Consider the following 12,520-nt stretch of genomic DNA (forward strand, 5'->3'; position numbering starts at 1 on the left):
ACGCAACACTTTCCAAAATTTTGTTTAAAAGTTACTACATATATATAATGTTTCTTTTGAACTTATTTTGAAAACCACATTGTCCACTACATGTTTCGACCTACATTGGTCATCATCAGGACGTGTAGTGCAGTCACACAGTTTCTTTAAATGTGTGGGTGATGAAGAATGAAAACACTGAAGTATCTTAACTTAGGAAACAATTCATCTTGATTATACTGAAAATGCAGTATAGCAATTTTGACAAGTCGGGCAGTTGCCTGGGGATGGTCGAGTGCGGCCGAAACACGTAGCAATTTTTATATTTAATTTTTAACTTTAAATGTTTAATTTTAAGTAAAGGAGTAATCGCAAATAAAGTTGCATTTAAGATGGAAGGCAATATGTATAAGGAATTAAAGGAAATCTCCAAATTTCTCAGTACGGCTAATTTCGTAGGATCTCTAACATTATTTTATGACACGTTTAGTGCAGTGTAGATAAGAAATTTTATGATATATTGACTCAATAGGGCGATTCCTCCTGCACACACATAGACATTACTTCAGCACGCCAGGCGGGAATTCATTGAAATACAAAGTAATTGTAGCCAATGCTGTTGTTTCTTTATGACTTGAAGATGGTAAGGCAAGTGTTTTTATGCATCTTCATTTGTTTTAATTTGAGCAAATGGCTGAATTGAACACAACATTCTTACCAATATGCTCTCAAATTACTTACGTACAGTAGTCACTATGGACTGTCAGTCACGGTAGCCCAACTTTCTAAGGCATGCACTGCCTTCGCTTGCTCGGAAGCTGGGATAGTGGGTTCGAATCACACTCAGGGCATATCTGTTTAGTGCTTGTGTGTATGTGTGTGCATTTTTCTGTGTTTGTGTACAGGTAGAGAACTTGCGACGAGCTGATCACCCGCTCAAGGAGTCCTACCGAATGTCTGAGTTCCAGTAAACCGAAGTGAAACGGAGAGTGTCATGGAGGTAGTGCAAGGCCAAAATTTTGTCTGTAGCGCCAAAGAAAAAAAAAAGTAGGGACTGGAATTATGATTCCTAAAGACCTAGGCTGGTTGCAGCATTTCGTATGTTGCAGAATAGAAACTGGAAACAGGCACTGCTGTCAAGCGTTGAGATGTAAGCAGTCAGCTCGTTAGGCTCTTTTCACACTATACGGTTTTGACCGCACGGCAAAAACTCGAACGGAGAAAATCCGAATGGGCATCACGTTCACATTATACTGTTTATGCACGGCTTTTTTCCATCACAAGCTCAGTGTGGTTAAGTGGTGTGCTGTTTGATTATAATGATTCGTAAACAAATTATTGCATTATGGTTATATAATCATCGACGAAAGAGACGACAACGCAAACGTCAAGTTTGGGTGCATCCTATCAATGAAAGGAGAGAGAAAGTGGGCTTATTATATACCTTATTTGAGGATCTACGGAGAGATGAAAATAAGTTTTTCAATTATTTTCGAATGTCCATTGCCTCCTTTGATGAATTATACGAAAAACTCAAGGATGCCCTTCAGCGCCAAAACACACAATTTCTGACGTCGGAAGTGTACCATGGCAAATGGCAAAAATATAAACTTAAATTAATAAACTGTAGCTAAACTAAATTAAGCTTTAAAAAAGTGTTTTTGTACACTGATTATATATTTAAAGAAAATAAATGCAATACCTATGTATAAATAATAGTATTAGTCAAAATTTACTTACCAAAAGCATTTTTATCCTTGGCATCAAGAGTATCAAAATCTGGGAGTAGTTCTACGCAAACTTCATGCCAGGCATCTTTCGTAGCATTTCTATCTTTGTAATTGTCAAGAAATTTGTCCCACAGTACAGGTCTGGCTTCCACNAATAATAAGCCCGCTTTCTCTCTCCTTTCATTGATAGGATGCACCCAAACTTGACGTTTGCGTTGTCGTCTCTTTCGTCGATGATTATATAACCATAATGCAATAATTTGTTTACGAATCATTATAATCAAACAGCACACCACTCAACCACACTGAGCTTGTGATGGAAAAAAGCCGTGCATAAACAGTATAATGTGAACGTGATGCCCATTCGGATTTTCTCCGTTCGAGTTTTTGCCGTGCGGTCAAAACCGTATAGTGTGAAAAGAGCCTTACACTGAACCCTTCACTTGTCCCTAGTGACATATTGGCAAGACATGCAGGTTGCTTTCATGGCAGGGGACAAAAGGATATGAAAGCTGCAGCTGGACGAATTTTAAAGGACGGGTGGACAGTGTAAGAGGCCTCCAAGGAATACAAGATTCCACTCCCAACACTCTTAAGGAAAGGCTGTTGATTTCACCTTCAGCGAAGAATGTGCCAATTTTGAAAAAGGGTATTCCGTTTAATTTGATCTCTGAAGAAGACGCTGCGCCGATCACAGTGGGCGCGCGGTCTAAGGCGGCATGAACTGTCTTCGCCCGCTCAAACACTGGGATTGTGGGTTCGAATCCTACTTGAGGCAAGGATGTCTGTTGTTTTTGTTCATTCTGTGTTTGTGCTGTCCTGTGTGCAGGTGGCGGCCTTGCGACGGGCTGATCCCCCGTCCAAGGAGTTCTTCCTACTGTGTAAGAGATCAACAAAGGGCTGTATATATATATATAAAGATAGATAGATAGATAGATAGATAGATAGATAGATAGATAGATAGATAGATAGATAGATAGATAGATAGATAGATNCTGATAGTACGCACCAGTACCGGTAGGGTATGGCGACAGTAGAAATTAAAGGGGGACGCACAATGGACCAATAACTGGTCTAAGTGCATGGGGAAACCCATCCCCTATAATAATAATAATAATAATACCCTGGTCCTCGAGGTTGGTGGTTGGACATGAGGCCAACAACCTCATCCTGTAAAAAGAATTTTGTTCAGAAACCTAACAGTCAGCCTCGGATAAGTGGAACATATGGGAAACAGACTAAGCAGAGGGCAAGGAACAGTGATATTGCGATGGCAACTTGGAATGTACGCACAATGCTGCAACCCGGAAAGATGCAGGAAGTAGCCCAAGAAATGATAAGCCACAAAACTGACGTTATGGCAGTGCAAGAAATAAAATGGCAAGGAACCAGCAGCATATATAAGCCAGAATCTGCTATAATATGCAGTGGGTCACAGGAAAGAACGGGACAGTTTCGTACAAGGTTTATGATAACAAGAAAAATAAAAGAAAGCATGCAGGAATATGAAACAATTAATGACAGAATCTGTAAGTTAAGAATGAAAGGGAGACATAGAAATATCACAATAATATCAGTACATGCTCCAACAGAAGAAAGAGATTGAAAGAGAGAAAGAATATTTCTATGAATGTTTAGAGGAAACGTATCATAAAATTGAGAAGTACGACTTAGTAATAATAATGGGAGACTTCAACGCAAGGGTAAGGGAAAAAGAGTACCAAAAGAAAGCGGCAAGAAAGTACACAATACACGATATCAGTAATGAAAGTGGGCACTCACTAGGAGAGTTCCCTACCAGAAATGGGTTGCAGATAAAAAGCACAACATTTCCGCACAAAAGCATACACCTAGGAACATTGAAAATACCGGTCAACTTAACCAAAGAGACCATGACCTGGTACCGTTAAGGCGCTCTACCTCAGTAACAGACGCGGAGAGCAGCAGAGGGCCCACCTGTGGTACAGACCGTTACTTAGAATGAATTGCTAGTACACAGAAGGTGGAAAAAGTGAAGCCAAAGAAGTGGGATGTACAAAACTACAAGGAAACAAAACAAGAATATCAGAGGAAATAAGAGAATTCAAAGAAGAAGGAAACGCAGAGGATAGAAAAATGAATAACAGAAGTATCAGATGAGAAAGTAGGCAAAGAAGGAAATGAACATAATAAAGTACGGTTCGATGAAAAGTGTGCAAAGGTAATATCAGAGAAGAACAATGCTAGAAAAATAATGTTACAAAGAGAAGCAAGAAAACACTCTGAAAGTTATCAAGAATTAAGAAGGAAAGCAAATAGAATGTGTAAGAAATAGAAAAATGAAAGAATGAGGAAACAATTAGAGGAAGAAAATAAATTTAAAGATGAGAATGAGAGAAGAAAATTTTATAGGGCAATAGATAACCTAATAAGAAAGGATTTCAACCAGGAAGTAAACAAAGACGGTGAAATAGTAAGAGCAGAAGGGAAAGTGCTACATCGAGGGGAAGAACACTTTAAAGAACTACTAAACAACGAGAAAGAAGATGCAGAAAGAGAAAAGAATGGAAGAGACCAAGAAGAAATAAGAACAGGAAGAAAAGTAAAAGAAAAAGACGAAGAGGTAAATACACCAACATGTGAGGAAACAGAAAAATGTATTCAAGAAACAAAGTATAATAAAGCACCAGGAGTAGACGGTACAACAGCAGAACTGATTAAATATGGAGGAGAAGGAATAACAGACCCCATGCACAAATTAATCACTCTGATACGGACAGGAGGAGAAATGCCACAAAGTTGGAATACAGGATGCATATGCCCCATTCTAAAAAAGGGAGATAAACTACGATGTGGAGAGAGAGGAATCGCATTACTGAACTACATGTAAGATATTATCTAGTGCAATAAATGGACGGATAAAGATAGTAACCGAAAAAATCACTGGAGAGTATCGATGCGGATTTTGCCCAAATAGAAGTACAGCTAACCAACTCTTTGCAATAAGACAATTGATTGAAAAGTATTCTGAATGCAGCATGGACTTGCATATGCTAATTGTAGACTTTAGACTAGCATTCGACAGCGTTAACAGAGAAAGACTTTATGAAACAATGAAACAGATGAAAATACAAGCTAAAATAACTAGGCTAACTCGAATGACAATGAATATTCCTCAAGCAAGAGTTAAAATAAATATTGAACCAAGTGCAAATTTTGAATTTAATGCTGGAGTCAAGCAAGGGGGTGGGTTATCAGGAGGGATATTCATAGTGGCATTACACAGAGTAATGAAGATTATTGATCAGAGAGGAACAATTTATACAAGCTCAAGCCAAATATGTGCATATGCTGATAACATTGTCATAACAGCTAGAACCAGAGAACAGATAATCGAGATATATAAGAAAATGGAAGAGAAAGCAGGAAAGATAGGATTAGAAGCAAACGAAAGGAAAACAAACTGTATGGTTATGTCGACGTCAGAAAGTAGAAGGAAACCACAAGATTTTAAGGCAGAAGGGAACTTATTTACAGGAGTGAGCAGTTAGAAATATTTAGGAAATATGATCAATAATGGCAATAGAAATGATGATATTGTTAAGGAAAGATACAGGCCGGAAACAGGGCCTACTGCGCAAATCTTAGTGCACTTAAAAGTAAAACAATATCAGGAACAACTAAGCTACAAGCACACAAAACATTAATAAGACCTGTTGCTACATCCGAGGCAGAAACATGGACCTTAACAGGAACCGAAGAGAATGCACTGAGAATGTTCGAGAGAAAAATAATACGCAGAATATACGGACCAGGGATGGAAAATAATATATGGAGGATAAGATACAATGAAGAGATAAACACATTACTGAAAGGAGAAGATATACTAAGATTTATCAAGCCACAGAGAATAGGATGGTTGGGACATGTCGGAAGAACGGAAGATAATGCAATGCCAAAGAGAATGTTAAAAGGAAGGCTATATTCCAAAAGAAGAAAAGGAAGACCCAGGATGAGACGGCCAGCCGGTGTTGAGAACGGCCTGAAGAAGATGAATGTGAAAGGATGGAAAGAGAAGATGAGGAATAGAGAGCAGTGGAGACTGGTTGTAGAGGAGGCCAAGGCTCAGCCAGGGATGTAGCCCTGTGGTAGGTAGGTAGGTATTACAATGCAAGTTGAAGATTTTCCTTTCCTCAATTGATTAAGCACCGCGCCATGAAGACGTATGGAGAAGTGGATGTATAGCTCCACCATTCCTAACCTCGGCACTAGAAGGAGGTGAGTGGTGAGCTTCGCTCCCCCGGCGCTTTACCCTCGGGGAAGCAGACCCTGATACTCATTGTATAGGAGACTGGGTGGACCCCTAAGGCGGGTCTGGACCTTGCGGAGACGATTAAAGTGTCTTATCTTTGCCGGAAATCGAATCCTGACTCCTGGGCCATCCAGCCTATCGCCTTAGTCCCCATATCGACTGGACTATGAAAGGTGAAATGGTTCCTGTGTTTAACTAACTAAGCACTACGTCATGAAGGTGTATGGGGGAGTGGATGTATACGTAGATCCACATTTTCTTGACCTCGGCACTAGTTGGAGGTGAGTGGTCAGCTTCACGCCCTTGCCGCTTTATCTCCAGTTAAAGAGCCGTCGGTACCCATTGGATAGGAGGCTGGGTGGACTGCATAGACGGTCTGAACTACGTGGAGAAGAGATCTTTACCGTACTGAGACTCGAACTCCGACCCCTCGGTCGTCCAGCCCGTAGTCAGTAACTAGACCGACTACGCTATCCCGGCTCCCTCGACTGGGCTATTTCGGCTCATACTATTGCAATCTAGGACTGTTAATTTCTGCCTGTACATAACTTCGTAGGGCACTAGAATTAACTTGTTCGGAGTGAAGTGCCTTGCAACTGAGCGGAAGGCGTCTAGACCTAACCCGATTTGCTGCCCTGCACAAGCCGCTCAAGTCTGGCGAGGTTGTGACTAGGGACCGGATTGTATTGCAAATGCATATTTCTTTCTTGTAACCAACAGCGTTCACAAGTAGCCGCTATCAACGTAATACTATTCAACTGATAAGAGACTTCATTTATTTCCGAAGTCTCCATGAGGTTCGTTACGCTTCTTCATTGAAGCTGGGGGCCATTCACATTAGTGGTGACTAGTCTGTAGTTAAGTTTGTTTAGTTTCCTGTAGTCATGCCGAAAGTGGAAGTAAATCAGAAAACTAAATTACAACTTTATCAGCGGGAGTTCGAGGGAAAGATGATAAGTACGGATAACAACATCCTTTATTGCCGAGCGTGTGAAAAAAACAGTTGGTTGTGAAAAACGCTTTCAAGTGTTTCAGCATTTGAACAGTAATGTACACAAAGAGAATATTAAAATTAAATCCACGAAAAGTGCTCCTGTGCAAAAATTGCTTAGTGAATTTTCTAATAATAGTTCTTCACAGTTTTCCTTGATTTATGCGAAACCTTTTTAGCGGCAGATATTCCGCTGTGGAAACTAACCAATCCTACTCTGAGAAACTTCATAGAGAAGTATACACAGTGCAAAGTGCCGGATGAATCTACTCTTCGCAAAAATTACGTGAAGCAGTGTTACGATCTTTCAATTGAAAGCATTAGAGATAAGATTCAAGATAATTTTGTGTGGGTATGAATCGACGAAACACAAGATTGTGAGGAACGGTTTATTGCAAATATTTTAGTTGGTCCCTTAATAAGAATGAAAATCTACCCCATATCTTCTTGAGGTAGAGCAATTTCAAACCACAAATAGCTCCGCAGTTTCCGAATTTTTTTATCGATTTCATGAATTTACTATGGCCCAATGGCATTCAGTATGAGCGTGTATTGCTCTTTGTTACTGATGTCGCTGGTTATATGATGAAAGCCGGTACTGCTCTTAAAGTTATATTTCCAAATATGACACATTTGACTTGCCTTGCCCACGGGTTGCTCTGTGTTGCAGAAACAATTCGTACAAATTTTTCGCTTGTTGACAAGTTGGTGTCTTCTGTGAAGAAGGTATTTGTTAAAGTGCCACAGTGAAAAGAAGCCTTTAAAGCAGTAGCGCCGAACGTTCCACTTCCGTCAGAACCAATTTTACCGCTCTGGGGCACGTGGCTATGTGCAGTGAGTTATTACACAGGACATTTAGAAACAGTTAGGAATGGCATGAATACATTTGATCGCAAAATCGCAGCACCAATTAAAATTGACAAAGATGAACTAAAAAACGCAGAACTATAAATTAATCTTTCCTATATATCTGCTCACTTCTCTCATCTTCCATCCGCCATTTCCTCACTGGAGGCAAGCAATAACAATACTAGAAGTGTGTTCAAAACCACTGTTTCCAAATTGAATTCGGTTCCTGGAAGAGTTAGTGAAGTAGTAAAAAAAAAAATACCCAACATAAAAAAAAGAACATAGGCTATGTACAAACTTGTGAAATTGAAGAAATTTTAGCCGAAGAACCTTCTGAACTGCTAAGTAGAAAATCACTAAGTGGAGCAAATAGCGACTTTGTACATGCGCCCTTAAGTTCCTGTGAGGTGGAAAGAAGTTTTTGCCGCTTTAAGGACACCTAACGAGACAATAGGAGGCAACTATCTACGGAAAACCTAAAACATTTTTTATTTGTGAACTGCGACAGAGGAGAAAGTGAAAGCTTGGAGAGCTAAGTATCTTTGTTTTTAGCTTGTAATGGAAATATTTTGGTTTTGTTGCATGATTTCTATTTAAGTATAGCTTTTCGTTGCAAGGGAATCATTCAGTCATTACTAAAATTAACTAAAATGTTGATTTGTTGCTCTTAAAAATATAAAATCAATTTTTATATTTGGTATGAACATTTTACGTGCATATTTTGGAAGTTCTTCATGCATAAATGCATACATAATTAAGGGATAATTAGGGCACAAATATACGGTCCCTAGTCATGACACCGTTCAACCAATTAGGCTGAGAAAACGGTAATATTTGCAGCTATTCGGGAAGTACCGGCTTGGAGTGCCAGTCGGAATATCCACTGGCTGTTCTAAACGATAACTTTCATTTTGTTGGATTCTTAAACCTCCTCAAGATAAATGCAGGGTTTATCCCAAATGAGGCCAAGTTCGTTTTCTTCCAAGTATTTTCCAGCTCAATGTTTACTTATAATTCTGTCATTCGACTCTATATCATCTGGGCTACTGACGGTGTCGTGAAGTAAACCACAATAAAGGACACCTCGTAGCTTGTTGTGTGACTGTAGGTTCTTTCATCTCTGTGAAAACCCCCAGTCTCAACTTGTTGGAAAATCTGTGCATGCCTTCATGAGTGAGAGGGTACACAGGTAGCTGAAAATGTGTATCGGTGAATTATATTAATACAGATCTTAAAGCAGCTCTGCTTGCCGCCAGCTTCTTGCTGGTGTCCTGCTTGACTTGCTATTAAACTCTGAATATAGAGGCAATTGGTTCCTCCGAAACGTCCGTTCATTTCTGCCGAATGCACAGCATTACGTTCGGGAAGATATTTCTCTTCGTAGTCACTGTTGTGAGAAACATACGTTTTGCTGTTTTCGTGGCTTTGTTCAGGATGTGGTCTCCTGGCTTGTGACACCGTTTATTCTTGTAGATGGACACCGACTGCATTTAAGTGTGTTCGGCTATACAGGCAGGCTGCAAGAGAGATGTGTCCAGGCCCACGTCGCGTTACAAGTGAAGGTCAGTCCGTCCGTGTTGCCGTCAACCCCCACGGGGCTCATAAACAAAATTTTCAGTCTGCTTAGTCACTTGCAATGTTTGCCATCATAGGGCGTCTCTTTGAAGAGGTAACGGATCCGACCTTTGTCACACGTCTTAGCAATAGTCTCTGTCCACTACACAGTACGCTTTATTTGTCTCATTTACATTTTACATACATTATGCATGTGCATTTTACAAGGTCGATTCATATACACACACAAAATGTGCATGCTCACTGTGGGTCCACTCGTCTTACAGAGAATTATGCCCTACCTTACTTAGCTCAAGCTAAATACCAGCTTAGCCTCTTAAGCGGTCGTAAGCTTCACCACCTTCACTAACTCACTCATGGAGCTGAGCCCTTCCTGAGGAGCCACCGATTCTGCAGCTACTCAAGAATTTCCCAGCATCTTATGGGACCCAAAGGTTCATTACCGTGTTCACAAGAGTCCTCACTGGTCCCCATCCTGAGCCACATCGACCCAATCCATACCATTCCATCCTATCTCTCTAAGATCCATTTTAATATTGTTCACCCATATACGCATTGGTCTTCCCAGTTGTCTATTTCCTTCTGGCTTTCCCACCAATATCTTATATGCATTCCTCGTCTCCCCCATTCGTGCTACCTGCCCTGTCCACTTCATCCTCCTTGAATTGATAATTCTAATTATACTTGGAGAAGCGTACAAGTTATGAAGCTCCTCATTATGCAGTTTTCTCCAACCTCCTGTCACTTCATCCCTCTTCGGTCCAAATATTCGCCTCAACACCCTGTTCTCAAACATCCTAAGTCTACGTTTCTCTCTTAATGTCAGAGACCAAGTGTCACACCCATACAGAACCACAGGCAAAATTATAGTTTTGTATATTTTACTCTTTATATTTTTACACAGCAGACGAGAAGACAAAAGGTTCTGGACCGAATGGTAGCAAGGGTTGCTTGAATTTAACCTCCTCTTAATTTCCTTCTGAATCATGTCTTGATTTGTTATAGTCGTTGCCAAATTTCTGAACCGCAGCTTCACTGGCACTAAGTTTAATCCTCTTAATTTTCTATGTCGAGTTTCGTCATGTTCATTGTTGCGAACAGTTTCATTCTTGTGACTTCGTTTGACTTCTGCTTGTTCCCTGCATAATTGAGTGAGAATCACATACATACACACACACACAGTAGGTTGAGAGACACGTGCAACTCGCGGACTGGTGTGCGCCTTGAAAAATACCAGTGGTGGGGAGAAGCCTGTACTGTAGGCGCTGCAATTTCAGTACATGAAATTCCCAGGCGGTGTAAGCATGAGTCATTATTGGTTTTGTCGGTGCTTCGTTGATGGTTAGTTTAATGTTAGCGCTCAAGCGCTCACTTTTGAATAGGGAATAGACTCTAATGGATGTTCTGGTGGCCTTGGCTTCAGTCCCCAAATGCTCCTCTTACCAAAGAATACGCCCAAATACATCACGTGGTTTACTGAGGAGATGTTCCTTCTGTCCGAAGTAAGAAACCTCGGCCGGCGTGAGTCCATGAGAGAAGCAGACAGTCTCAGTCTTCTTTTCAGTTATATTGATGTGTATGTTTATTTTCTGTCACAAAGGAAAGAGCTAATAAGCTTGATTTTGCGTGTCGAAAATACTAATTTGGATAATTTATGTAACAAGGAAGGGTGTCACGTTATATCAAGGGCTTTTTAGATTTCCAGCAGTAGGTATTATTATTGTTGAAATCTAGGGTCACGTGGTCTGTGGTAGGTTCGGTGGGAGGTGTCGGGTAATTGTGTTAATTGGCTGCTCGTCCTTCGCGTACAATTGAACTAACTGCGATTTTTAATATACAGGTGGCTTTTCTCTGTGTGGGAGTCATCATTTTCTTTTGTGATGATGCATGATCCCGAGGCCGTGTTCATTAATTCAAATTTTCTCTTAATAATCGTGTCTAGATCTTTCTTCAGTTGAATAAGGTTAATTAATGACGTCAGAACGAGAAGTACGAGCAGAAGCCGACATTTGGGTGTTGATGGTTTCTGTGGCACACTGATTCAAGATCTCTCTATATCCCCATTGTTGTCCCCTGCTATTGCGATCGGGTCTGCCGTGACATTGTCATAAGTTAACGTAGCATAGATAATTGTTAGTGCTTACTCTAAAAGAATTTGCTTGCTTTGAGATGCCCGCTTTTGTTCCTATAAGACCAGTAATCTCATCGTTTTGGCCAGTCCTCTCCCGTCTCGTTTTGCTCTTTGTTATTCTCAAGTTCGACTGGTTGTGGTTAGTTGTCTGCACATTTGGCTCCACTGTTGTCTTTCATTTCTGCAAGATAGATGGCGCAGACATACTAATGCAGCGCAGATCTGTCTTCCTCTGAGGGCTCTGGCGTAGCTGTCTTTCTCGCCTTTTGCAACAGCATACAGAGCCTCCCGATGTTCACCATTTACGAAGCTGGGTGGCTCACAAGTCGCAAGAAAATGTACATCGTATGTCCACTATTCCAGTCATAATTATATAATTTAATTTTGTGTGCCAGGAAGTGTATGCAGTAATACGTGATATTCTTGATTTTTCAGTAATAATTAAACCCATATGGACATACGGCATTGAGCTCTGGGGATGCGCCAGCAGGTCCAGCATAGAAATCATCCAGCGAAGTCAATCCAAAATACAGTGCGTACAATCAAGTGCGCGCCGCGGCTGCAATTTGCCGTGAGTCATACCACCGCAGAACGGATGCAACTCCTCCCCGCGACTGCAGTGCCGTTCCCCGATAGCGTGAGTGTAGTGGTGTCGCTGAGTCTCCGTCCATCAGTTGCTCTACATGCACACATTTATAAGAATACAGTAAAAAGATAACTTACCGTGGTTTATAACAGGTGCTGAAAGTGACCTCCTTCTGCTTGCAAACATGCCGCGCATCTCACAAATAAATTACGCGACACTCTCTGCAGTTCGTCGACGGTAATTGAATGAATTACGCGTGTAATTTCATTTTGAAGACTATCAATGCTGCGGGGATTATTTTTGTAGACTTTTTGCTTCAGGTTGCCCCAAAGATAATAATCAGAAATACTGAGATCTGGGGATCTGGGAGGCCACAGTCCTCTACTGA

The sequence above is a fragment of the Cryptotermes secundus genome, unplaced genomic scaffold (assembly GCF_002891405.2).
Source record: "Cryptotermes secundus unplaced genomic scaffold, Csec_1.0 scaffold1293, whole genome shotgun sequence".
Classification (NCBI taxonomy): domain Eukaryota; kingdom Metazoa; phylum Arthropoda; class Insecta; order Blattodea; family Kalotermitidae; genus Cryptotermes; species Cryptotermes secundus.